The following is a 27,635-nucleotide window of genomic DNA, read 5'->3' as shown; positions in this document are numbered from 1 at the left end:
AAGCTAGCTACCTCAACGGATATCTGAAGCTCAATCCTATGGAGAAACTATGGGAAATGGTATAAAATACACCTCAAAATTATCCTCACTCGAGGGGTGGGGAGCTGAGGTATCTATCAATCCATTCCCGTCATCACTGGTAGAGGCTGCTCCTGAACAGTGTTAATTGCCCAGCACTTTCAGCCTACTGCACTCACTCCTGGGTACAGTGATCTTCCAGAAAAAGCTCTCAGGCACAGAGATGCAGATAATGGCAACTCCCAAAGTACACTGAAAGGATAAGATCTGAGGGCAACAGGGAGGGAACTGACAGTGTCAGTTCCAGACACCACCTGCTATCAGTGAGCTCACCATGCAGGAGAAGAAAGAGATGGCTAAACAAGTCAATTTCAGTAAAGGTGAGAATGCTACAAAGTACTGTGGAGCACAAGCAGAGGCTGGCCCCCTGAAAGATCCAAAAAGGCTTCCTAGGTGTGGTAAAATGTGGGCTGGATCTGGAAGGACAAGTGGGCTTTTGCCTCTGAGAAGACGAGGAAGAGGAAGAATGTCAGACACTGTTCACTGCCCATCCATTACATGCGTTCCTTTCATCCCCATGAACGCATATCCTTTAGGGTGGCTCTGTTCTCAGTCCCTGGTGATTATTGCAATTGGTCTAAGCCAATCATGAAATCCTCTTCCCCTTTGCCAAATTCTTGATTTCCCATCCTCTCTCGCGCCTAGTAGTGGTCACGTGACCTGATTCTGGCCAACGAAAAGTAAGAGGAAATCCACTGGGGCGAGTTCTGGCCCAGCATTTGCTTCTCTGAGAAAAAGAACAGATGGATTTGCTGCTGTTCTTGGCTTTCTTTCTGCCCTGAGTGCAAACGTGATGCCTAAAGCCACTGCAGCTATCTTGCAACCATCAGGTGTTGAGCAAGAGGACAAAAAGTCAACAAGCTAAGGACCGCAGAGTGGAAAGAGAGAAGGCACTTGGAATCCTGGCAGCATTACTGAGATTCACACAGTGTCTGGCAACTGCCTGCATTCTTATCATGTGAGAAGTATGTATGCTTAAGCCACTTCTACTTCAGTGTCTTTGACTTGTAGGCCAACACAATTTTAACTGATCCACGTAGGCGATTTCAGGCAGAAGGGCACTGGTGCAACAAATTATGCTTTGGGACTGGTAAGAGGTTCAGTTTGGCTGGAGAAGAGCATGTGTGTTATATAGTGGAGGAAACGAGGCTGCAGAGGAAGGTTAGATACAGAACATAAAAGGCCCACATTGCTATGCAAAGGAATTCAAAGGGGAGGCATAAGAGCTTCAGAAGAGAGAGTAAAATGAACACGTTTGTGTTGGGGAAAATAATTGTATCAATCGTATAAAGGAAGGATTCTAACCCTCTGAAAGACATAGATCATATTCTATATCCAGTACTATTTTATATTATCTATAGCCTCTCACACAGTCACCATTTACTCTGTAGTTATTGAACTGAATTGAAGTTCCCCTAATTATTTTCATCTGACCTGCACTGCTTCAATCAATTGCTAAAGCCATTTAGGAAGGTTACAAGTGTGTTTCAGGCTCCCCCACTGACCTTAGGCATGTTACTTCCCTCTCTGAACCTCAGTGTCATAATCTGTACAGTGAAAGTATGGAATGTGGTCTCGCTTTCTGCAGCAATCCTAGGGACGTGACTTACTGCATCTGCCAACGAGGAGAGTTGTCCTGGGCTTCCCCCTCTTTAGTCTCACAAAATGGGCAGGAAAAGTTGGATAGGACAACTTTATCAAAGCCCTCAGGCACCAAGGGCTGAGCAGAGAAAATGGGTCAATAGCTATGCCACCCCCAGCCTGATGCAGGAAAGAAAACTGCAGATCAAATAGATGTATTTCTGTACGTCCCAGATTACCCAGGTCCCAATCTGGCTCTTTCTCTATATATAACGTATATGCAAGTTTTTTACTCTTCCAACCACTATTTCAAAACCAAGGATGAGGAGAGAGGAGAAATCAAATGTTTTCTCATGTGACATTCAAATAAAGAGGGATCAATTAACCCCTTGGATTAGGTAAATACCGGGGAGACTCACAAGGATGAGGCTTTGGACTTCATGTTCATACACACATCAGCACTCCAGTCCCAAATTATATTTGACGTTTAATTAAAACCCCAAGGCAGTGAAGTCAGGAGCTGAACTGCTGCGATACTAGAAAAGGAGCCACTCTTTAGGATGGATTCATTTGTCTCCTGTCACCAAAGGCGTCAACACCCACCCCTACCTCCACCCTCCACCCCAGCCCAGCTCCACTCATCAAGATCAGGAGAAATACAATAGAGCAGTGACTGGAGAATGGAACCCCCCTCTTCTGCCCCCTCTACACACACACACACACACAAACACATACACACACTCAGATGCTGTCATTGCCAGAATAAAACTAGTTCTTTCCAGGTTCCATGCCACCTAGAGCTAACGTTCCTCCTGGCCACCAACTCATTCCCCCATACCCAATTCCCCACTAGTTTCCTTCCCTAGGGACAGCACTTTTGCTTGTCCAAAGGGCAATAGGGTTTTTAGCACTGAACCTTTTTCTCCCCTCTCTCCTCACTTCTTTCCTTTTTCCTGACTTCCTGCCTGCAGTTCTCATTGAGTAACTTCCATAATCTAGTGCTGTGCTAAATATTACGGGAACACAACCTACAAAACTCAGCTTCTGCCCTTGCACTCTTTTGGTGGAGACAAGGAAATTCATTAAATTCTATCTGTATTAGATGTCTGGTGGTGCAGTGGTTGAGTGATATGGCTGCTAACCAAAAGTTTGGCAGTTCAAATTCACCAGCTGCTCCTTGGAAACCCTATGGGGCAGTTCTACTCAGTCCTCTAGGGCTGCTATGGGTTGGAACTGACGTGATGGCAACAGGTTTGTTTTGTTTGTTGGTTTGTATTAGATGTAATAACACAATGTGTAGTTCATTCCAATGAGAGATCAAGACATTAAAAGTTTGGAAGTCAGAGGAAGGAGAGGCCCAGGTAGCCAAGAAGGCTTCGTGGAGTAGCTAGGATTTGTGTTAGGCCTTGGGATCTAGAAAGACAGGAGGAAGAGGAAAGGCACTCCAAGCAGAGAGAAGAGCATGTGTGAAGGTCCAGAAACCTGATGAGAACAAGAAATAGTGAAAAAGCTTTTCTGCCTTGATGGTCAGGAAAGGGTGGTATAGAAGGCAAGGGTTGGAGCAGCTGTTGATAAGAGGTAGTAAGTGTTGCTGTGGAGTCTAGACTTTTTCCCTAGGTAGGAATCTCATAGGTCTTGCAGGGTTTCTAGGGGTATTGGCGACGGTGGACATTAAACCAGACTGAGACTGAGTTACTTTCCTGACTTTGCGGTTGACTAGCTGTGTAGCTGACTCGAGGGCACCTAACAACAACAGCTGTGTAGCCTTGGGCAGGTTACTGCCCTCTCTGGGCTGGATTTTCTCCCCTATAAAATGGTGAGAGTCACCCTTGTCTCTGCTTCCTCGCAAACATCACCTCTACCTTTCAGGACCAGATCAGCGCCAAATGACACCACATGTGAGGTTCAGGATGTTCATAGACCCCAGATGCTACTCTCATGCAGGTTTTGAGATATCAGAACAAAATGATGTTTTCCTAACACAGATCACAAACCCAACACAGAATCAAGACAGATTAGCAGTGGGAGATACAAACATCCATAAATCTCACTCTGTTAAAAATAGAGCCTCCCGTAACCTCTTGACTCACTTTGTTTGCAATTTCATCTTCCAGAACATTTAAAAATAACAAAGGCAACTGCTATCTCAGGCTTAATTCTGATCACCAAGAAGAAATTACCAGGAACTGAAAAGACAGAAACCATATAAAGAAGGGACAGGATCTTAGAAGAATGTAGAAAGACCATCTTAGAGTTCATAGCAGCCCAGAAAGAGAACAGTGAGTGCAAAGAGACATGTATCGAAGTCTTAGGAGGCCTGATTTCCAGACCTTTAGAGAAAAGGTAGCTACTGTCCTGTGACCAAAGACTTGAGAGGGGAAGACATCTCAAGAAGGATGGGTAGAAATTCCTGGAAACAAAACTCTCACAAAATATTCTAACGGGGAAGAAAGGAGAGAGAAAGCTAAAAAAAAAAAAAAAATTCAGCTTCACTAGGAGTTCTCTGGCTTCAGCAAGAAAGCAGAATACTAAGCCCCGACCTTCTTCTATATCAAGAAGAAGAAATAATCTTTGCCCTGAAAATCCAGTTTTAGTCATGCCACTCCCCAACTGTAAAATGTTCACTAGCTCCCTCTTTCACTGTGAAATTTAAAACTCAAGAAATCCTCAAGGTTCTGCACAATGTGGACTTGGTTTACCTTTCCAGCCTTAGCTCCACACTCACCCCACCACACACATACACACACACACACACACGCACACACACACGCACACACACACAGTCTACTCTCTGGGCCAGAGGTTGGCCAACTACAGCCCACAGGCTAAATCTGGCCCCCTACTTGTTTTTGTATGTCCCACAAGCTAAGAATGGTTTTTACATTTTTAAATGATTGAAAAAAACTCAGAAGAATAATATTTTATGACACATGAAAATAATATGAAATTCAAATTTCAGTGTCCATAAATAAAGTTTTATTGAAACACAGCCGCAGTGACTGGTTTTCATACTATCTATAGCTGCTTTCATGATACAACAGTAGAATTGAGCACTTGAGATAGAGACCGTATGGCCCTCAAAGCCTAAAATATTTACTACCTGGACCTTCACAAAAAAAAAAAAAAAGTTTGCCAACTCTGCCCAAGATAATCCTCAAAACTATTAAAAAAAAAAAAAAAAATTGCCATCAAGTCAATTCTGACTCATAGTGACCCTATAGGACAGAGTAGAACTGGCCCATTGGGTTTCCAAGGAGCACCTGATGGATTCTAACAGCCGACCTTTTGCTTAGCAGCTATAGCACTTAACCGCTACACCACCAGGGTTTCCATACTAGCTACAGATTCCCCAAAAACCATACCTCGCTTTTTTTTTCTTTTTTTATTGTGGTAAATATATACGTAACAAATTATTTGCCATTTCAACGTTCTGTACAATTCAGTGACATTAGCTATGTTTATCATGTTCTTCAACCATTACTATTACCCATTTCCAAATTTTCCCATCACCCTTAGCAGAAGTTCAACGTGCCCTCACTTTCTTATTGCTAGACCTTAGTTCCTACTGTTTCTCTTCCCGAAACCTAAATATTACCTCCCATCATTTTCATCTGTAAGGGCGTTCCTATGATGCTGAACAGGTTTCACCAGAGCTGCCAGACCAAGACCAGGTAGGGAGAAAGATCTGGAAATCTACTTCCAAAAATCAGCCAACAAAAACCCTAGGAATCACAATGTCCATTGTCTGTGGGGCCGCCATGAGTTGGGAGCCAATTTGATGGCAACCAACAACAAACAACAACAACATTCTTCAAGAGGTATCCCTGGGGGGTCCAAACCATTAATGCGCTCAGCTGCTAATGGGAAGGCTGGAGGTTTGATTATACCCAGAGGCACCTAAGAAGAAAGGGCTGGTAATCTACTTCCAAGAAATCAGCCATTGAAAACCTTATGGAGCACAGCTCTACTCTGACACACATAGGGTTGCCATGAGTCAGAATCGATTGGATAGCAACACATTACCAACATAGGCTATGGTGTATGTGTGACCACTCCCAGGGGCACTTGCACCTAAGCCAAAGAAATGGATCTCTAATTAGAAACTTTCAGGCAGCCAGACAAATTGAGCAGAAGTACAAGGGGCCCTCTCCCATTCCACATGAAGGTGCGTGTGGAGGTTAGGGGTGACTGGACCAGAGAGTCAGTATGGAGGAACAGGAAATACACCTGGGATATAGCCGTCATCTCTCTGAGGATGAGCAGGTCTGGGTAATGAGTTTTAGAGGACAGCCACAGTTGGAGGCAGAAGTGAGAAGAAAAGTGGTAGAAGGTTCTAGGCCAGAAAGCTCCGAGAGGTAGGAAGCGTCAAAGGAACCCCGGGGAGAAGAGAGTTGGGAGAGGAGGAGCCAGAAGAAGAGGAAAGCAGAGGCTGGGACTAGGAAGGCACTTTGGAGAGACTACAGGGGCATCCTGACAGCTCCGGGAGAGAAGAGCCCTGCAGCACACTGCATTCCTGTGCCCTAGGCGAGATGCCGGGGTTTAAGGGCACGAGCACTGGAGAGGGAGTCAGAGGCCTGGAGCTCTGGGCCAACTGGGCACACACCCTGGGCATGACTTTGTAGAGGACACAAAATCATCTATGAAATAAATTAGTAATATAGCACCTAGTAACTCGGGTCTCTACACAAGACTTCTTCAGTAACTTGGTCCCTACTCCTGTGCTCCTACTGAAATAGACAGGGCTTGGGTAGAAGCCCCCAAACACTCTTCTAGGGTGCCAACTCCAGCCCCACTAAACAAACGCAGCGCAGATATTTAAAGAAAGCCTGCCCCGAGGCATTCACATACAGTAAAACCTGAGAAAGCTGGAACCTGTGTAAAGTGGAAACCTGTAAGAGAAGGAAAACTCAAATATGTTCCATTAAAACAATCAATAGAAAAGGGGTATGCCTGCACCCTGTCAAAGGCAGAAAACTTGCAAGACCAGGAAAAACAAGGCAGTCCTGTCGAGTTTGGATCTCACAGGTTTCACTGCAATTGGTCCAGGCCCTGGGCCCAGCTCCACCAAGCATTATCTTTGCGACATTGGATAGCCACTTCCCTCGCTCAGTCTTGGCTTCCTCATCTAAAGTACAAGGGGCTGGGCCTGGTGATTGCTAAGGCCCTTCCAGTCCCATTCTGAGAGGGGGTGGCTGTAAGAGATGAGGCATAATGTAGGCCTTGTGGGGGCCTGAGCAAAGGTAGGGAGAGGGCTGGGGAAAGCAAGCAAGTATTGGTTAGACACAGCCCAGAAACGCTCACTGTGGCTTGTTGGTTGTGAACACGTGATAAAGGTATTGCAAGGAGTAAGAGCTGTGACCTTGCAAATGAGGCCCGCTGGAAAACAGGGGCATGAATTGCATGCTGTGCTCACTTGTGTACATGGGTATGTGCACGCGAGTGCACACACGCACACTTACATACACTCACACACACATGGAGTCTGCTAGTGTACGCCTGCCCTGGCTGTGGCTTCCTAGTGAAGAGCAAGAAAGGGGCTTAGCAAGAGGATGGAACCACAGAGTGAAAAATGAGAGAGGGAAGGCTAGGGAGACCCTGTTCTGTTGCAGTCCTGCACGAAGTTTATTATTGTGGTTAGTGGCCGTTGAGCCGATTCCGACTCATGGCCACCCCATGTGTGCAGAGTAGAACTGCTCCATAGGGTTTTCAAGACTGTGACCTTTTGGAAGCAGATAGCTAGGCCTGGGTTCTGAGGCACCTCTGGGTGGGTTCAGACCACCAACCTTTCGGCTAATAGTCGAGCAGTTAACCTTTTGCACCACCCACGTCTATAGTCCTGAAATAATTTTCCCCATTTTATAGAAAGAGAAACTGAGGCAGGCCACAGTTTATACCGGTGAGAATATTCCCTTAAAGAATAAGCTGGAAACAAGACCAAGGCCTCAGATGCTGCAGATGTCTAGATCTCACTTTACCTGACTGCAGGGAAGGAAGGAGAGAGGGAGGGAGGCAGGGGAGAAGCCTGTGGTCAGTGAGGATGGTTCAGATGGAAGGTGTGCTGGGAAACATCTCACCCTCTATAGAGGAAGAAGCCACAATCAGAGCTGTGATCTACAGAGAGCAAAGAAAAGAACATTCTGGACACTGAGGCCTGCGGTCAAGTAAATGGCCCCACAGCCTCACTTCCTCTCCCCGCTTGATGTATATTTCCATTTCTCCTTCCCCTTGACCATATGCCCAACCTCCAAAAGGAGGAGGGATCTCCGTACTCCTACCCCTCATTTTAAGATAGAGTTCCTGGGTGGTGCAAATGGTTAATGCCCTTCACTGCTAACTGAAAGATTGGCAATTTGAGTCCACCCAGAAGCACCTCAGGAGAAAGACCTGGCAATCTATTTCCCAAAAAGTCAGCCATTAAAAACCCTATGGGTCACCATGAGTCAGAATCGAGCAACTAGGTTTCTGGATCTGGGTGTTTTAAGATACCCTTCCCTACTTCTTTACTGCACAGACATACTCCAGCCTCACTCTGTCATCAACAGCCACTGAGATTCCTCAGTCAGTCATGAGCTTCTCTTAAAACAAAACTCAGGCTTATCTTATTTACCTCTGCTGTTTAAGTCCGAGCCATGAAATGGATTCCACAAGTTGCATGGGGAAATCCGTCTTAGTACTTGTAGACATGAGTCCCATTCATCATTTAGTGCCCCTGAGGAGACAATGAGGGTAGCAAAATTAATCAATTCTTAAGGAACAACTGGCCTGGGCTTGCTATTCTATAAGGGCCTGAGAAGTTTTCATCTGGGGCAACACTCTGGTTTATTCAGCCCAGACTCTACCTCAGAAAGTGGCCTCAAGGGGTGATTTCTAGGAGGAAGAAGTTGGGGCAACTTGCTCTCATCCTGAAACATTCTTAATTTCTTTAGTATCATGCCATGGAGCCATCATCCGCCGATCACTGAAACCCCAAGTGAACCTATTAATATTTCCAGCCAGTACCTCCCCTCAGGGGTGGTATGTTCCATATACTTACTACCCACAGTGTAGAGTAGGGCCTGCTTTCTCTTTGGCCTAAAACTGCCTCCCTCAGGCTCCAGGGGCCCTCACGCTGGGCTTCAGCATGACCTCCCCAGCCAATGGCAAGGGGCCAGAGACTGAATTCTCAGGCCAATCCTGCTGTCATGAACCATGTGGGTCTCCATGGGGAGAATGATGGGGCCCGTAGCTGCCCTTGGCCTTCATAGCTTATTACTTTTCCTTGTGGTTGGACAGATGGATGCCTGGCCCACTGGTCAGTCTCTTTCAGGTGATCCCTCTGCCAAACTTTGAGGTCCAGAGTCTCCTGTGAGTCATTCAAGGCTCCCCACTTTACTGACACAGCCCTATTTCCCATGTTCCCCACAGCACGTCCCCTAGCAGTCCTCTCACTTCCCCCTCTCAGTGTCCTCACTGTTACTAAACACTGCTCAAGCTGTCCTTCCACCTATGGTGTCCTCCCTTCTTCGCCCTCCCCACCAAGTTCTGCCAATCTCTGGACCTTTCTTTCTCAGAGCCTTTCCAGACCACCCCCAGTCCCCCAAGGGACAGTGGAAAAGGAAGGACTTGGGCCAAAGTGCTGAACACTGGTTCTGTCACTTACTAACTGCTAGAGCTTAGACAAGTCCCTCAATGTCTCTGGGCCTCAGGTTCCTCTGCTGAAAATGAGAATAATCCATTCCTCACAGACTAAAAAAGATTAAATGGCATAACGCACATAAAATAATCTGTCACCCAGTAAACTCCCAATAAATGTTTGTTCTTTGGCTATTTGATCTCCCTCCCTGAATCCAATTCTACTTCTGGTCAGTACTGCAGTTAATTGTTTCATTCTGTCAGACTTGTCTCCTCAAGTTAAGCTTCTTGAGGGAAGGGACAGGATTGCGTGCTTCTCTGGAGACTCCCCCAGCACCCAGCACAGAGCCTTTAGTCAGTAAAGATCTGATGCCTGGTAAACACCCTGGCAATCCTGGGTGTGTCTCTATCTCAGACCAGAGAGGCAGGCTAACCTGGGACTCCACACCCTGGGTCGCACCCAACAGCTCCTGGGGTCTACTTACCAACGGGCCTCATGCCTTGTGGGAGAGGAGCCAGGCCTGGCTCCTGCGGCCCACGGCAGAGTGGGGGGCGGCAGGCAGTAATGGAATGAGAAGCCCTGAGATCTAATTCTGTAACGATTAAGGTGAGAGGGACAAACTCCAGAGGCCAATTGTTGGGTGTAATTAGGGTGAGCAGTGAATCAGGACCAGTCGAGAACCCAGAGGCCAGACAGGCAGGGCCCATCCTGGGTCCAGGAGGACCCCTGTGGTCGGCCAGGCCGAGGGAGATTTCTCTCCATTAGGTCCTGGCAGGGAAGGGCGAGCGGGGCTGCTCTGCATCATTCCCGTGGAGCGGCTGAGTGAATGTGACATAATTGAATGAAACCTCGGCATCCTCCACCCAGAGCGGGGGAATTAGCAGGCCTGACCCTCGCCTCAGGAGACTGCTTTCTGCCCTCATCTGCCTGCATTGCTTCACTTGAAACTGCCTCCCGGGTAGGGGTGGGGATGCCAGGAAAGAGCTCTGGCCAGGGCGGTGGAGGGAAAGAGGGGGCAAAGGAGATGGGCTTGAAGCTCGGGGGAGAAGGGGGCACAGTAGAGAAGTCCTGGGTGGGCAGAGGAGGGGGTTGGTAGTGCTGGGCAGGGGCATGGAGCCATAGGACTGCCAGAGTGTCAAACTGATGGGTAAGGAGATAGAGAGAGGAGGGAAGATGGATGAGGACATAGAAGGGCCAGGCAGAGATGGAGACAGGCAGAGAGTGGGAGACAGGAGCAAGATAGGCAGGGAGATACCATCATGACAGCAAGAGATACAGAGATGAGCTGAGTGATTGAAGGGACAGAGAGGGGGCAGTAAAAAGCAGCTTAGTAAGAAAGATAGACTGATCAGCAGTCAAAGGAAGTAGCAGATGGGTGGGAAGATAGAAACAAAGCCTCTCCCTGTTCCTGCTTCATGGAACATTGGACTGAAGCCCTCTTGTGCGGTGATAGCAATGCTTTCTTCCTTTGTGCACTTGCTATGGGCCCGGGACTCTTTTAAAGAGTTTACTTGATCTCATTCGAGCCTCACAACACCCTTACAGAGTGGTATTATTGCTCTATTTTACAGACGAAGAAGCTGAGGTTTTCCAAGGTTACCCAGCTAAAAAGCAAAGGAGCCAGAACCTGAGCCCAGGTCTAGCCTGGTTCATAGCGCCCACACTCACCACTGCACTGGAGAGGCTTTCCTGGGTTCAGCCCCAGGTTCACCCTTCAGCCTAGCAGCCTCTGCAGGCTAGCCAGACTCAGGAATTTCTGGTGACTGCAGGCATGGACTGGAGTCAGGGGACTGTCTTGTTACTATCCTGGTTTCTGTCCCCTGTACCTGGGATTCCTGGAACTCTCCTCTCCATCTGCACAGGCCTCTCAAGTTCTCAACTGGCTACAAGCAAATCTACACTAAGATGTGGACTAATGTCACATTGCGGCATGGCCTCTGCCAGGAGCAGTTCATTTTAATAGGGGACTCGGTGTGTAACAGGAGAGACATCTGTGGGAGCCGGAAGGCCTTCCCTACGTCCTTTAATAATGCTATATGAGCAGATTCCTCCTATACTTACTCACTAAGCTAGTCTTGGCTGTGGGACCTGCTCTGTCCAGGCTGGGGAAAAATGTGTCTGGATGCCCATCACTGCTGCTTTTGTGTCCCCCTCATGGAAGATCCCCAGGAACACCCAGCTTGGGGGTCTCTGCCAGCCAGATCAACCTCTCCCCAGGAGCAGGGGCTTTGCTTCAAGTGGCCAGCCCACTGACCAGCTGCTTCCAGTCACAGAAGGTGCTCACTGTCCTCCCTTCCCATCCAGTGGCTCTAACAGTGCCTTTTCAGAGTTCAGAGCTCTTCAGGCACTTCCCAGGCCTGGAAGGGAGCCAGACAACTCCCACCTGGGTAACTTCCTGGGCACTTCTTTTTGACTCAGCCAGACGGCTATGTGGGCCTGCCAAGCAAGGGCCAGCGTTCACACCACCGCCTGACCTGACCACCACCTATCCAGCTCCATGTGGGAAAGGGAATACCCGTGTCTGTACATAGACAGTTTTGCCAAGGAGCCCTGAAGGGAGGTGAGAGCTGGTTTCACCTTCACAGGCAGTAGTTTCCTAACAGCAAAGCTGGGATGTTCAGCACCCCGGGAAGGAGGCATTGCTCCACCCACTCTGGTGCAGCAGGGGAGAGAGAGCAAAATGACTTCTCCACTCTGACTGCAGGAAATGGATTGGCAAAGAAGGAAGGGGAGAGGCAGGGAGGGAAGGAGGAAAAGTGAGAAGAGGTAAGCACAAAAGGGACTGGAAAAGAGACATTAACAATGGAACCCAAAGCTAGAAGACCCAGAGGTGACTTGATCCAAGGCCCTATTCCTACTGATAAAAATCCTGAGACCCAAAGAGGTGAAGGAGCTCTTCCAAGGTCACCCAGCCAGTTCTGACCTTGAATGGAGTCCTCCCATAGCCATTTCATCTTCAGATCCTGATTTATAGTCCCAAGAAGAAGCTTATGGGTTAGTCACTAAGGGGCTAGAAGAATAGCTCTGCCTTGGGAGCCAAGGCACAGTGGTTAAAACAATTGACTGCTAATCTGAAGGTCAGCGGCTCAAAACCACCAGTGTCTCCATGGGAGAAACATGTGGCAGTCTGCTTCCATAGAGATTTACTGCCTTGGAAACCCTATGGGGTTGCTATGAGTCAGAACTGACTAGACAGCAGTGGGTTTGGGGTTTGGTCCTTCTCAAAACCCTCCGTGCCATCCTGAACCAAAGCTCCCTGCTGAGCCTGGCAGTCTGTGCCCTCTCCATCTGGCCCCAACCTTCTCTCCATGTTGTCTCCCACCTCCCACACATCCTCCATCCTCACCAGATTCTACTCCTTGTTGCACTGTGACACCCTGCACTCCCCATCTTGGCTCACTCTAAAATCCCCCTCAAGTCAGTGCCTCTCTCAGATGTCAGCTATTCTGGGAGGCCTTCCTTGACCCTCCAGCCTCAGTAATCTCTCCTCATCCTGTACTTCCACATCACATTTTTGGTACCATCCTTATGAAGAGAGGAAAACGACATCCGTTGAGATTCGTCTACTGCCAACATGCCCAGTGTTATTATCCCCATTTTACAAATGAAGAAACAGGTTTAGAGAGGTTAACTAACTCACCCAAGATCACACAGCAAGCTATGAAGTGATAGAAGCATGTCTTAAGCTGGGTTCTCTGGAGAAGAAAAACCAGTGAAGCATATATATTTAGAGAGAGAGAGAGAGGTTTATTTCAAGGAAGTGGCTCACATGGTTGTAGAGACTGACAAATCCCAAGTCTGTGTGTCAGGCATCAGGCTGGAGGCTTCTCCTGATTCATGTAGCTGCAGGGGCTGATGAACCCAAGATCGCAGGCTGCTGGCTCACAGGCTACAGAGATCGATGAATCCCAAGATCAGCAAGCAAGCTGCTAGCTCAAGTCCCAAGATCCAGGGGTCAGACGATGATGAGCCAGATGCAGGATCCAGAGCAAGAGCCTTGCTGGAACATTCATTTATACTCTGGAGGAAAGCCACACCGCCAAAGAAACTCCCTTTCAACTGCCTGGCTGCTATAACAGATCTTATCATAGAGTTGATTACGTCATTACATAACTGCCAATATCATAACTGCCAAACCACTGAGAATCATGACCCAGCCGAGCTGACACACAACCTTAACCATCACAAGGCAGAAATCACATCTAGGACTAACTCCAAAGCTTTGTTTTGCTTTGTTTTATACTTTCTGTGTATTGCCTGTTCATGGCCTCTTGAGCAGTAAGCATCTGAGAGTAGGGGCTATATCTTCTTATCTCTAGCACCTAGAAGAGTGGCTGGCTCATAATTGGCACGCCAAACAACCACTTATAGGACGGAAGGGTGAACAGATAGATGGATCGATGGAAGAGTATTAACGTCCCCAGCTGAGAAGGCGGAGGTGGTTGGGAAAGGTCATGTGGATCTTTGAAGTGGGGTGTGGCACCACTCCAGGAAACTTGATCAGCCACCAACAACAGTTCAGCAGAGTGTTAGGAAAGAGGTGATGGCAAGGTTTCCCTTGATCTTGGAATCTAGTGGGTTGAGAGTTGCTATATACCGTCAGAGCAGGAGAGAGCCACTTCAGCAAGAACTCTTAAACTCAAAACATCAACATAGAACTAGAACATCCTTAGGGATAATGAGTTCTAGCCTCTCATTACTTCCCATTTTCCAGATGAAAAAACTAGGACTCAAGAAGAATAAATGACTTCCTCAACATCACACAGCAAGGTGATTTCAAGATACCCAGTTGCTATAGAAACATGTTGACTTTAAATAGGGGTGCATTCAGTTGGGTGCTTGAGATAATATTCAATGCTTTGTCCTTATTGATACTCAAGAACACTACCCCCTCTGTCACAGCATCTTGATCTCTAAACAAAGGAGCCTCTGGCTGAAGACCCTGTGTGAGGAGGCCATGTGAAGATGTGCTGCTAAGAGGGAAGTCCCTGGACAGAAATGGCTATCAACTACCAAGCCCCATGGCACTAACAGTGGCTGCACTCTCCCTACTGGCCTCCCTGCCCAGCCTTGAGCAGGGGCTTAGCAATGGCAACCTGCTTAGGTGACCACATTCAGCTTCATGGTCTTGGCCTGCTTGCTAGGGACTCTGATCTCCGCAACCTGCCTTCATTTTCAGAGGCAACCCCGAGTAAAGGCAGCTTCCCCAGGCTGCCCAGCTGCCAGCCCCTTTGCTACTCTCTTGTGAACCAAAGGGACCCTCCCTCAGGCTACAGAGTTGCCCTCTGCCCTTTTGCTCCAGGGGCTTTGGGCAATATGTGCTAACACATTTGTTTTGCTTTGTTTGGGCCCCTGTGACTTGATGACAAATAATCAGTCCCCCCTCCAATAGCCTCACAAGACAGGAAAGGAAGATGAGGACATCACAGAGCAAAGGCTGTGAGAGCTAAAACTCAACAGGACCGCCTTATTTTTCCAGGCCTTGCAAGTTTTCCACCTTTGACAAGCGCAGTCTTACCACTTTTCTATAGCTCTCTACTAGCGGAAAATATTTTAGTTTTCCTTCTCTGATAGATTTCCACTTTACACAAGTTCTGGCTTTCACAGGTTTTACAGTACTTATTTCAGATGGGGAAACTGAGGCCTGAACAAGCACATGATTTGCATAGGCTAACATAGGAGACAGAAGCACAACCAGGACTCCTGACTCCTAAATTCCAGATGACCCAACCCTGGCTGCCCTCTTGGGCCGCGGCACTCCGAAGAGGCATAGCTAAGGCAGAATTAAAGTCATCCTCTGCGGGACAATACTTGTCCTTCCTCCACTTTTATTTCATTTCCACATCCTCCTGTTTGCTTATTTTAGTCCCCTGAGTGCTCCAGGGCCCTTAAAAGAGCTTCAGCTGGAATGCCCCAGAAGTGCTGGAAGAAGGGGAGCAGTTGGGATAGGCTCCAGAGGCCTAAGGACCTGAACTGGGAAGGAGCAATAAAAGGCAGTGGGAGGGAAGCAGGGCAGCTCAGTGTAAACAGTTAGGGCTGGCAGCTGATCAGGTGGCCTATAAATGTCCACAGAAGCCTGTTAAGAGCGTAATTAGAGGATCCACGAGACCTGCCAGCCCCATGCTCTCCCAGACACACCAGTGATCCCAATAAAATGTTTGCGTGGGCACGGAGCTGTGCTTTAAGTGCCATGAAAACCCTGGATTCCTTTGCCTCCCTCAGTGAGGTGAAGCCACAACAGCAGTCTCCTCCCTGCTTCTCCCCACCCCGCACCCTGAACCAAATGAGATCCAGAGGTTGAGCACTATTATCCAGATCGAATTCTATCTGGGAAAATTCTCTGTCGTTCTCCATTTCTCTTGGCCCACAAATCTCCTCCTAACCTACCCCTTTTTCCCGTTTCACTCTCAAAAAAGGGCCTGTCTGTCAGGGGTGGGATGGCTGAGCCCAGAACTTAGCCCAGGGGCACCTTGAAGACTGGAGGTATCATGGGTAGGACTCCCCAAGGGGCATCTGAGACCTGATTTCTAATTCTGCTTCTGCTACCACCTAGATGTGTAACTTCAGGAAAATGCCATCCCTCTCTGGGCCTCGGTTATTTTATCTGTGTAATGAGTGAACTGGGGAGATCAGTGGTTTTGAAGCCAATCTGCTTAGGAATTTTTACTGAGGAGACAATACAGAGGAGTTAGCAGGAAAGACTCAGGGCCCCTCACTTCATCCTGCACCTGGGCAGCCAGCGTGTGTCTGTTTTATTTGCAAGACTTTGAGTAAGATTTTGTGTAAAATAAAAAGTATTAGTAGTTGTAAAAACAGTTTAAACCCATTGGCTGAGAATGACCTCTGAAATTCCTTCCTTCTGTCTCATTCTGTGATTCAACCCAGGGACATGTTTTTTGTCAACTACCCTACCCTGGCAGCTCTGTTACACATATTCTCTCCCATAGCCCCTACAAGACAGTCATATTTACCAGGCCTCAGGCCCTGATTTGGGCTCAGAAAGTAGGTCCCTTACACCTCTGACTGGATGTGTAAGTCACGAGCCCCACCCTCACATTCAGATAACAGGTGCCCCCTGAAAAGATAAACAGCCCAGGTAGGAAGTTTATGCCTGGTGTTGAGTGTTTCAGCCAAGAAGGGTCATCAGGGTTCAGGAAGCAGAGATGGCCATGAGCTGGGGCGCACAGGACAGGCTTCACAGAAGTGGTTTTTGATCCAGGTACACAAAGATTCTGAGATGGGATTATACTGGTATGGTTGGAGGTTGGTGAATGGACTAATCTGGCTTTAGAGGTGAGCAGGGAGATAAAAGAGCGAGAGTAAGAGACGCTGCTGGAAGCTAAGCCACCAGGATTTCAAATACGAATGGGGTCACCCATGCTGAACAGGTTTCAGTGGAGCTTCCAGACTAAGACTAGGAAGAAAAGCCTGGTGATCTCTTTCCAAAAATTAGCCAATGAAAATCTTATGGATCACGGTAGAACATTGTCCAACTCACTTGCTTTAGACACATCATCAGAAGGAATCAGTCACTGAAGGAGAACATCATGTATGGTGAAGTAGAGAGCCAGAGGGGGCAAGGGAGACACCCAGTGAGGTGAACTGGCACAAAGACTACAACGATGGACTCAAACATGCTTGCAATTGTGAGGATGATGCCAGACCAGGCAATGTTTCATTCTTTTGTATATAAGGTCACCACGAGTCAGCAGCTAACAACAAGAGATTCTGAGTTAGAATGCCCAGGTTCAGCTCTGATTCTGTCATCTAATTGCCATCTGACTTGGGCAAGCCATTTATACTCTTGAGCCTCAGTTTCCCCATCTATTCTAGGATTCTATCCAGCTCCCTACAATTTTCCCCTCCTTCTCCTTCAGACTCTTTCCTAAAGGTAGCCTTGGTCATGGTTTTAGTAGAAGAAGAAGGGAAGGAATTCAAGGCCCAGAGAGGTCAGACTGAAATCTGCAAATTGGGGGCCAAAAAAAAGATCTAGCTTTCCCTCCCTGGCTCCTGAGGTCGGGAGGAGGGCAAAGAGAGTGAGAAAGAGGAAAAGTGAGACAAATAAGATCACATTCCACCTTTCCCTCCCAAGACCACCTCCATTGGCCGAAGAGGCAGAAGAGCTTCCTTAGTAAGCCTAGAGGAATTCCCAGCTGCTCGGAGGGGAGAGCTCCTAATGAATATTCATTGTCACCAGAGGCTCATTTGAATCATCCAAATTTCCCAGATGCCAAATGCCATAACAAACAGCAGCGCTGTCCTCTCTGGCTGCCCATCTTCCAAAATGGGATAAGCTGCTGCTCTACCCACTATCACTCCTACAGCCCACCCACCCCACTCACCATCCTCCCTCACCCCATCTTGTCCTCACCTTCACTTCTTTGTCCTAAACCAGGACCTCTCCAAAGCCCTGGATTTGTCAAGACCCTCCACTGCCAAACTTCCAAGCTGAGCAAACAGGGAGGTCTGAGCCAAACAGGTGGGCTGCCTGATTCCAGGGAGAAATGACCAACCAACCCCAGGAAACCAGGATTAGGTTGGCAGAACTGTAAAACGGAGAGCGTGGATGAGGGTGTGCTCGGGATCTGTGGTATCCCCTCACCTGGTAGTTTTGCCAGCGAATCAAAGGCAGCACTGGGAGAGAGAGGGGGATGGAAAGAAATACCACTTAGCATCGTGCCTGAAATCCTGCCATTAGGGAAGCCATCATTAGTCAACCATCACCCACACCATTCAGGCCTCCATCAAAATGCAAGGTCCATTTAGAACAACCCAGATGTCCATCAGGAGAGGGCTGGTTTAATAAGTGATACCTCCCGCATATTACAGAATATTGTTGTCGTTAGATGCCATGGAGTTGACTCCGACTCACGGCCACCTTAATTATTTCTCATCTATACTGCATTTTCAATGGCCATATCATATTCCAAAAACCTTATGGATCATGTAGTATTATATGGCCATTAAAAAGGATGGGGTCTAGATAAGAAATGATGTCCACCATATGTTGCTAGGTGATAGAAGCAAGTTACAGAACTACGCTTAACAGAGTCCTATTTTTGGAAAGTCAACATAAATAAATGAACAAATAAATAAATTTTTTAAAAGTTAGTAAAGGCATTAAAAAAATTTTGCAAGAACATACACTAAATAATGGCTATTTCACCGGGCACAGGGGTGGATAAGAAAGGATTTTTCACTTTCCTTGTTAAACATTTTTTTACAGTTTGAAGCCTGAGTGTTCTATAATGATTGATTTTGTAGTCAGCAAAGAATATCTAAGTGGGAGACCAAAAAAAGCCTTAAGGCAGCACCAGAAGAGCCTGGGCCCAGGGCTGGCAAAGGGTGCTGCAAAGATGATGGAGACAGGTCTGCCCCCACCCCAACCCACCCCAAACCATCCCTACAGGCCTAGCTCAAATCTGGTCTCGGACTTGAAATCAAGCCTTGTTTACTTCATTATGTTTTTGCCCACGGCTCACTCTCTGGAGAAGCATATTAATTAACTTGTAAATTCTTAACAATTTACAAAGCACTTACACATTTTTATTCATTCATTCAAAAATGTTCCTGAGTCTTTCCTGTGAGCCAAGCACTCAGCACTGGGAACACAGAGAGCAAATACGCCATGGTCCCTGTGCCTGAATTCTCAGTGCAAGGAGTGACAGACGTCAGCTGGTCACTCTGGTTCACGGTCCTGAGAGCTATGTCAGAGGTGGCACAGGGTGAGTCAATCACAGAGAGGGCCCCAGTCCAAAGCCAGTGGTGGGGCTGAGCTTAAAGGAAGCGAAGACATTAGCCAGATGAAGAAAGATTCGCCTAAACAGTCACTCAGTCACTGGACACTCACTGACAGCCAGGCCTCATGATAAGAACTGAGATGCCCTTCCTGTTTAATGTCCACAGACATAGGACTGAAGGAGAAGAATACAGGGCTGGCTTCCCTGGGGAGACCCCAGTGCAGGAAAGGGCAGGGCTGGACCTGTAAGAGCTCAGGGCCAAGGTACTCTCCGGGCAGCAGGGATGGGGAACAAAACACAAAACCTGTCCCTGTCCCTCCTACCCTTCCCCATCACCATCACCTTTTACCTGGGTGACATCACATGAAATGCACATCAGGCTCTGTCTTAAAGCCAAAAAGAAATTGCAGAAGTGTGGCCTGAAATGGAGGCAAGGGGAAAGAGGCGTCTCATCAGGTGAATGTGTGTGTGTGTGTGTGTGTGTGTGTGTGTGTGTGTGTGTGTGTACATACAAATATAACCAGGCCTTTTTTTTTTTTTTTTATGTTCACATGGGCAGATGGAGCCACCCCTCCTCCCATGACAGCCCCCTTGCCCTGCATACACACATACTTGCCCCCAGTTCAGCCCCTCCACTTCCCTGGCTAGACAGCTCTGCAGAGGGGAAAGCTTCATTCTTAGGAGATAGCCTGCAGCCATGAGTGCAAGGGAAGGTCAAGGCTGAGAGGCCCTCTGGGGCTAGAAGGGCAGAAGAAAGGCTCTCAGGACCAAAGAGGAGAGAGAGCTGAACCAGGCAGGACCGTCTATGGGGAAATCGTCAAGGACACACCTGGATAATGAGATGCAAATTGCCAGGGCTGGGGGGCAGAGGAGATGCTTATATGCAAATGAGCAGGCCTGGCCTCTATCCAGATTAAGCTCATTTACATTTTTAACCTCCTTTTGGCAAAATAAGTTCCCTAGCTGAGGGAGCAGGGAGCAGCCCTCTCCATTCTGCAGAGGGGAAAACTGAGACCCAGCCATGAAGAATGTCTGAGTTGGCTGCAGAAAGGGAACCAAGAACTCAAGCTCCGAGGCAGTCCGGAGCCCCATCCCAGATTCCCTTCCCTCATTGCCTCTCAAGAATCTGGTTGCAGCCTAGGCCTCAGTATGTAGATTCATGTATAAAAATGACTCAGCATCTATTTCAGGGACCAAGCCTGCATCAGGCAGTAGGGAGTATAGGGCCCAAAGGATGCAAAGAACTGGGAAGAGGAAAATAGAGAGGTTGGAGAAGGGAATAAAGTGGTGATGAATGTGGAAGATGAAGACGAAGAAGAAATGCAAAAGGAGGATAAGGAGCCTAAAGCAATGTCTCCCTGGCATTTCCAGAGAGAATAGAGCAGAAAAGGAGAATTAAACAGCCTAAGCCAACCCACTTGTCCTACAAGGTATTCAGGAATTTTGAATCAGAAGATAAAGGTTCTAATCCCCCTTCTCTATGACCTTGACCAAGTCACCTGACCTCTTGAACCTTGGTTTCATTATCTATAAAATAGGAAATAGCAATCTCAGCCCTGCCTCCCTCACAGAGAAACCAAGGATCAAAAGAGATAATGGATGTGAAAGGGCTTTATAGTGCCATGCAAATGGGTGCTATCATTACTCTTCCTAGCCAGGAAATCAACCATGGAGCTGGGGTCAGAAGGTAAGTGTCTTCTCCACCATTGAAAGCAATTAGGCATGCTGGTATACACCGTCGTTCTTAATGTTTTCACACCTCTTGAGTTCCAACACCCATTTGGGGTAGGGTCAACCCCAAATTGCCTTGGAATCCAGAAACTTGGGCTCTGCTTTTGGTTCTGACACCAATTGTGTGGGTGGCCTTGGGCAAGTCACTTTCCCTCTCTGGGCCTTAGATTCCCCATGTGCAAAATGAGGACGTTGGACTCGTTCTCCGAGGCACAGAACTGAAGCCTAGTTTCTATGCAAAGCAAAGAATCCTGCTGAACCCTTGGCTGGTGGGTGACCCATGAGAACTTGATTTGTATTTGATTTTGGTTTCTGATACTTTAGCAAGGAATTCACATGGTGGAATGGAAAGCATTTTCTCTTCTGTCTTAAAGAGGGGAGGCTGGACCTTTATGTTTCTAAGAATCGGGCCTTTTTAACCCTGGTAAGTGGGTAAACAGATCTTTTTCAGTGACTTGGAGGCAGAATGCTTTAGGTCTGGCTCTCAAATTCTGTCATAAAGAAAAACTGGAGGATAGTGACATTTGTGGGGTGGGCCCAAAGAAAGGTGGGGTAGACACACAAAGAGGAAAATAAGGGTAAGGAACTGGGACAAGACTTGAACATGGATTTGGACCCCTGTGCCCCATCCCCAAAAGTGCTTCAGACTGGGTCTATGGCCCAGAAAATGCCAAGTCTGGTAGACCCAGAGGACTGCTACAGGGATACCACACAAGCACCCAGCCTTGGTGTGAGAATAAAGAGCTCAGCCCAGTCACACAACTGGCAAGGGCTCTCCAGGGCAGGCAGCCTCACTGGGAGCAGGAGCCTATCTACCTGTAAGTACAGGCCTCACCCACTAAGCTTCTTGTTTTTGCTTAAGAACACTTCTCTACAACGTGCAGCGTACTCATAAACTCTGGGGGACCAATGGAATTTCAGTAGGCCAAGAGGAAAGATCCTCTAACCTGAAGTTTAGGGCCAGACTAGGATACATTAGGACTCCCTGAGCTGGGAAAAGGAGAGATAGACACCTCATTATATACATTCATTTGTATCCCTTTACCTTGTTCCAAGAAAGGTTTGGGATAAAATTTCCTTATTACAACAATGCAGGCTCAACATTATCTGGAGACAAATACTGAAGTTTGTCAAAGAAAAAGCTAGATCACTGCAGAATAGGGCAGAATAGGTAAGCCCATTGTGGTGCCACTGACCTTCCCCAGGGAACTGAGAAGATCTTCTGCCTAAAATGATGGCTTTGAGGCCTGATGAAGGGTTTTATGTCTGTCTGCCAACTTCCTGGAATTTATAAGTCAATAAGCTTTTATTTTATCATTATGCATGCAAAATAAGTTTCACTCCCTATTATGGGTTAAACTGTGTCACTCAAAAAGGTATGTTGAAGTCCTAACCACCAGTACCTCACCTTATTTGGAAACAGGGTCATTACAGATATAATAATTAGTTAAGGCGAGGTCATTAGATGGGATCTAATCTCTTTATGGAGCCCTGGAGATACAGTGGTTAAGAGCTACAGCTGCTAACCAAAAAAATGTCAGCAGTTTGAATCCACCAGCCACTCCTTGGAAACCTTATGGTACAGTTCTACTCTGTCCTTTATATAAGGTCGCCATGAGTCAGAATCGACTCAACAGAAATGGGTTTTAATCTCTTTATGACTGACGTCCTTAAAGAAGAGGAGAACAGACATTGACAAATACACAGGGAAGACGCCACGTGAAGACCAGGAAAAGATTGATGGCATGCTGCCACAAGCTAGGAACACCTGGAGCGACTAGAACTAGAAGAGGCAAGGAAGAGTCTTTCCCTAGAGTCTTCAGAGACAGCACGGCCTTGCTGACATCCTAAATTCAGATTCTAGCCTCTAAAGCTAAAACGATAAATTTCTTTGATGTGAGTCAAATACTTTGTGGCAATTTGTTATGGTAGCCCTAGGAAATTAAGACCCTTTCCCAAGGGACAGACCTCTGCTAAGTTCAGTTCAGCTGTCCAACAAACATGGTACTATATGTGAAGGTACAAAGATGAATGATACGTGACTCTACTTTTCCAGACAAGTCCAAGTTTGTGGGTGAGAGTAGGTCCAGAACCTGGATGGGAGCAGCTGCTGAAAGGAGTAAATGAATGACAGACAAAGCTGAGGTGAAAACGAGATGTCACAAACCAGAGCCAAAAGGGGACACCTCTGCATACAAGTTATTAGGATTCATGCTGGCTCTTAGCTGCAAGCAGAGATGCTCCACCATCATCTTAAAGCAGGATTTCTCAACTTCAGGCTGAACGATAATTCTTTGTTGGGGTGTGTGGGGTGGATATTTAGCCACTAGATGCCTCTAACCACTAGATGCCAATAGCAAGCCCCCAGCTGTGACACCAAAATATCTCCAGCCATCAGTTTGCTGGAGATTTTGCCACAATTTTGCCATAACCCCTAGGAGGCAAATTCTCCCAAGCTGAGAACCACTGCCTTAAAGGTTCAGAGGCAACAGGGCCAGGAAAGAAGTAGGCTGTACTCCTGACCACTATAAAGGTTCAGACATTTGCTGTTACAGGTTTTCTCTCCCCCACCATCCCACCCCTCTTATCTAAGGCCTGGACATTTGGTGAATTTTTGAAGGATAATTAAAACTATTCTTATCCTGTGTAATATCACTCAAGACTGCATGATGGAGTCAAGTAGTAGAATCCATGAGCCTTAGATGCAAGGCATGCTGGAATTTTATCAGTAGGCCAGTAGAGAGTAATTTAGGATCTGAGGAAAGGGACTTAGAGGAAGAGCTGCCCCGCCCCACCCCTGAACCCAAATCGCAGGGGCCAATTTGAGTCCAATCAAGCTACTATTGATGTCCCTGGCTCCAGTGTAAAAGGTCATGGAAGCCCCAGCAGGAGACCTCATTGATTTCAGAAAACTCTGTCTACATTTAAGTAGAGCCCTAGCCAGTGTCTGGAGGTGCAGAAAACAGCCCCAGCTTCCATAAGAGCTGGCAAAAGTTAGCCAGAGAGACAGAGCTCCAGCCAAGAAGGCTGAGATTCAGGTGGGGCTCCATCCCACTGAGGAGGGGAACTGTGAGCCAAGGCCAGACGAGCTATGGACTAAACTAGTTATGTCAGTGGAGGTTGGAAGATCAGAGATCATGGGCATATGGGGACACGAGGGACTCACCTAGGACACACATGCTTGCAACAGAGGAACTACTAATGTCCTTGGTTGCCACTGGATCCCCAGTTGGAAGGAAAGGGCTTGGCACCCAGCTGTAGGGCAGCAGCACTGATATCTCCAAGCCATGGCATCAGTCTCAACACTGCAGTCTCAACCCAGGGATTTCCTGGTTGATTAATTGCCCATCCTCTTGAACGTGGAATTCACTATAGAGTCCTCCATTGTCGCCTCTTAACTAAATCAAGCTTGACATTTATGGGACCCAAAGAAAGACTCCAGTCAGGGAGATGGCAGGATGACAGCAAGTTGCAGCACGACATGAGCAGAAGAAAGAGCCTGGGCTTTGGACTCAGACAAGCTGCCTTCAGGTCCCAGCTCAGCCATTTACAAGCTGTTTTTCCTTAGGCAAGTAACTTAGCATCTCTGAGCTTCAAGAGTTTCATCTATAAAGTGGAGCTAACAAGAGGTACCTATATCAAAGAACTTTAAGATTAAATAAGATAACGTGCTTGAAGTTTGGCACAGTGCCCAGCACACAGAAAGCCCTCAGTGAACGTGCTTTATTCTTATTATAACCACACCTCACAGACATTCCAGGAGTGGCCCCAGGTATAAAAGCTGTCCCTAAAACACAGTGCAAAGAGAGCATCTGCTGGACTCAGGGAGTGCCCTGTCCAGATATCTGCATATCCATGCAAAGATGGCAACCCCAGCCCAGGTTACACCAACGCTCTCTTTGTAGTTTCAGAGACTCAGAGAACAGACTCCATCAGAGGAAGGGCAACTTTGAGCAACCACCGTTCATACCCCATTAAAGGGAAATACAGTACCTGTTAGTGCAGCGCACATCACCTGGCACACTAAGCAGTTGCCATTGAGTTGATTCTGACTCATAGTGACCCCATGTATGTCAGAGTAGAACTGTGCTCCATAGGGTTTCATGGTTGATTTTTCAGAAGTAGATCACTAGATATTTCTTCTGAAATACCTCTGGGTGGACTTGAACCTCCAGCCTTTCAGTTAGCAGCAGAGCATGTGGACCACTTGCATCACCTGGTACTAGGAGGTCTTTATTTTCACCTGTTAGGGGTATCCATGAGTTGTACACTTGGGACACTCAGAACAAGATGCTTGTGCACCATTTCCAGTCATGTTTATCAGTAGTGTGGCTCCAAGGTGGCTGTCAACTGGGCTCAAAGCATCTCAGTCATCAGGGAGCATGTCCTCCACAGGCTCTCCCCAATGGCTCTTGGCACAGCTGTTGAGGATCATAGTGCCCACTTCCAGACTGCAGTGCTAAAGGTGCTCTTACTGCAGGCAGAACCTCTGAGACCTGCAATGTGACCCACTCTGGGAGATACCACTAAGCGGGTAGGCCAAAACTTCTTGGGACAAGATGTCAGTGTCCTAGGTTTGCATTAAAACAACCCAAACAAAGGATGTTGCCGCAGATTTCAAGTATTATCAGAAAAGAGGACGTTGGTGAGAAAGGTCAGTCCAAGGCTACGTGGTAATAGGCATCAATACTTCTCTTTCCTTTCCATAACCCTCATCTTGTTTTATTCTTAAGTATCTGTCTCTACCACTGAACTGCAAGCTCCATGAGGGCAGGGATCAAGTCCAATTTGGTCTTTGTTGTATTCCCAGAACCTACTTTTGATGGTTCATGAATTAATAGATAAATAACTTTAGAATACAGAATGTTGAAGTGTTTTTGAAAAGACAATGCGTAGAAGAAAAGCTGAGTACATCATTAAATACAGAGATCTGGAAACACTTCCTAAGCCCAGTGGGTTACTTGAGTACTGTCGATGGTAATGCATGATGGTTTGACAAGACCTTATGCAAACCATAGTGATTAAGAAATTTAATACAGTATGATTTTTTTTTTTTATGACATATATATATAGTCTAGCAGTGGGTTAACTCTTCCCCCTTGCTGGACCTTGCCTGAGCCTATTGAGTCCCTAGAAATACTGCTGGAAACCCCTGAATAATCCTCACTCATTGAGAAACAACCAGAGTCAAGCACCATAAAATGTAGGACATGTGCTGCCATGAGGCCTTCCCTGTGCATCAAGAACTCCAGATGGGGATCTATGTTTTGATAATTGTCCTGATCTTGAAATCAACAGAAGACAAATTCATAAGAGGCCTTCATGAAATTTCACACCATCTGCACACATCGTATGTCCTAAGTGAAGAGAAATATGAAATTGGACCTTCATTGTCACTTCCTTAGACTAATGCATCATTGTTGCTCCCATTTGCCACCCCTCTGCCTCTACCATGAGGCATCAGGATTGGAGGAAGACTCATTAACAGCCTGCAATATGCAGATGACACAACCTTGCTTACTGAAAGTGAAGAGGACTTGAAGCACTTACTGAGGAAAATCAAAGACTATATATAGCCTTCAGTATGGATTACACCTCAACATAAAAAAAGCAAAAATCTTCACAACTGGACCCATAAGCAACATCATGATAAGCAGAGAAAATGCTGAAGTTGTTAAGTATTTCATTTTACTTGAATTCACAATCAATGCCCATAGAAGCAACAGTCAAGAAATCAAAGGACATATTGCAGTGGGCAAATCCGCCGCAAAAGACCTCTTTAAAGTGTAGAAAAGCAATGATGTCACTTTGAGGGCTAATGTTTTCAATGGCCTCATATGCATGCGAAAGCTGGACAATGAATAAGGAAGACTGAAGAATTAATGCCTTTGAATTATGGTGTTGGTGAAGAATATTGAATTCTTGGACCATGGACTGCCAGAAGAATGAACAAATCTGTCTTGGAAGAAGTACAGCAAGAATGCTCCTTAGAAGCAAGGATGGCGAGACTTTGTCTCCTGTATTTAGACATGTTATCAGGAGGCACCAGTCCCCGGAGAAAGACATCATGATTGGTAAAGCAGATAGTCAGTGAAAAAGATAAAGACCCTCAACAAGATGGATTGACACAGCGGCTGCAACAATGGGCTCGAATGTAGCAACAACTGTGAGGATGCTGCAGGACTGGGCAGGGTTTCATTCTGTTATTCATAGGGTCACTATGAGTTGGAACCCACTTGATGGCACCTAACAACATAACAACAACTGCCTCTCCCACCACAAAGCAGGGTCTATAAAATCCATGAAGTGCTTGTTCTCACTATAAAACAAGCACTTCCAGCCTCCATGAGGCAACTCAGTTTCTACCATGTTTTCCTTCCTCAAAAAACAAATATTGCAAAACCAATTTAACTTCTACAAGAAAAATGTCCCATGGTATTGGCCTCACCATCCTGAGGACACTCCTAGAATGTCAAGCAATTATTGCCCTCTAGATCTGCACCAGGACATAATAATAAACTTAATCCACCATTTCTCACCAGCGATGCTTCCCCTAACCTCACTGGGGCTGTGTTCAGCCGTAAGATGTCAGGGAGTACTGATAAGCCAATTGCTTATGACTTGAGAGCAACATCATCTGGGCATAAATTGATAAAAAAAAAAAGCCCTAGAGATTATCACAAAAGTCAAGAAGCCTTAGAGCTAATTCTATGTCCTTGCAATTGTAAACCCTTTTTGCAAATCTTTTCCAAGGACAAGACTTCCTTCTTAATTATGCCACAATGTATGCATCCCCGAAATTAGAGGCTTCTGCTCAGCATTTATGACTATATGCTTATCTTCAAGCCTGATGCACTTTCACATGCTTACGTGTTGAAAAAACTACTCTGCCA

The sequence above is a fragment of the Loxodonta africana genome, chromosome 19, assembly GCF_030014295.1.
Source record: "Loxodonta africana isolate mLoxAfr1 chromosome 19, mLoxAfr1.hap2, whole genome shotgun sequence".
NCBI classification, from domain to species: Eukaryota; Metazoa; Chordata; class Mammalia; order Proboscidea; family Elephantidae; genus Loxodonta; species Loxodonta africana.
The sequence above is the reverse complement of the archived record's forward strand: the minus strand, read 5'-3'. Positions refer to the sequence as shown.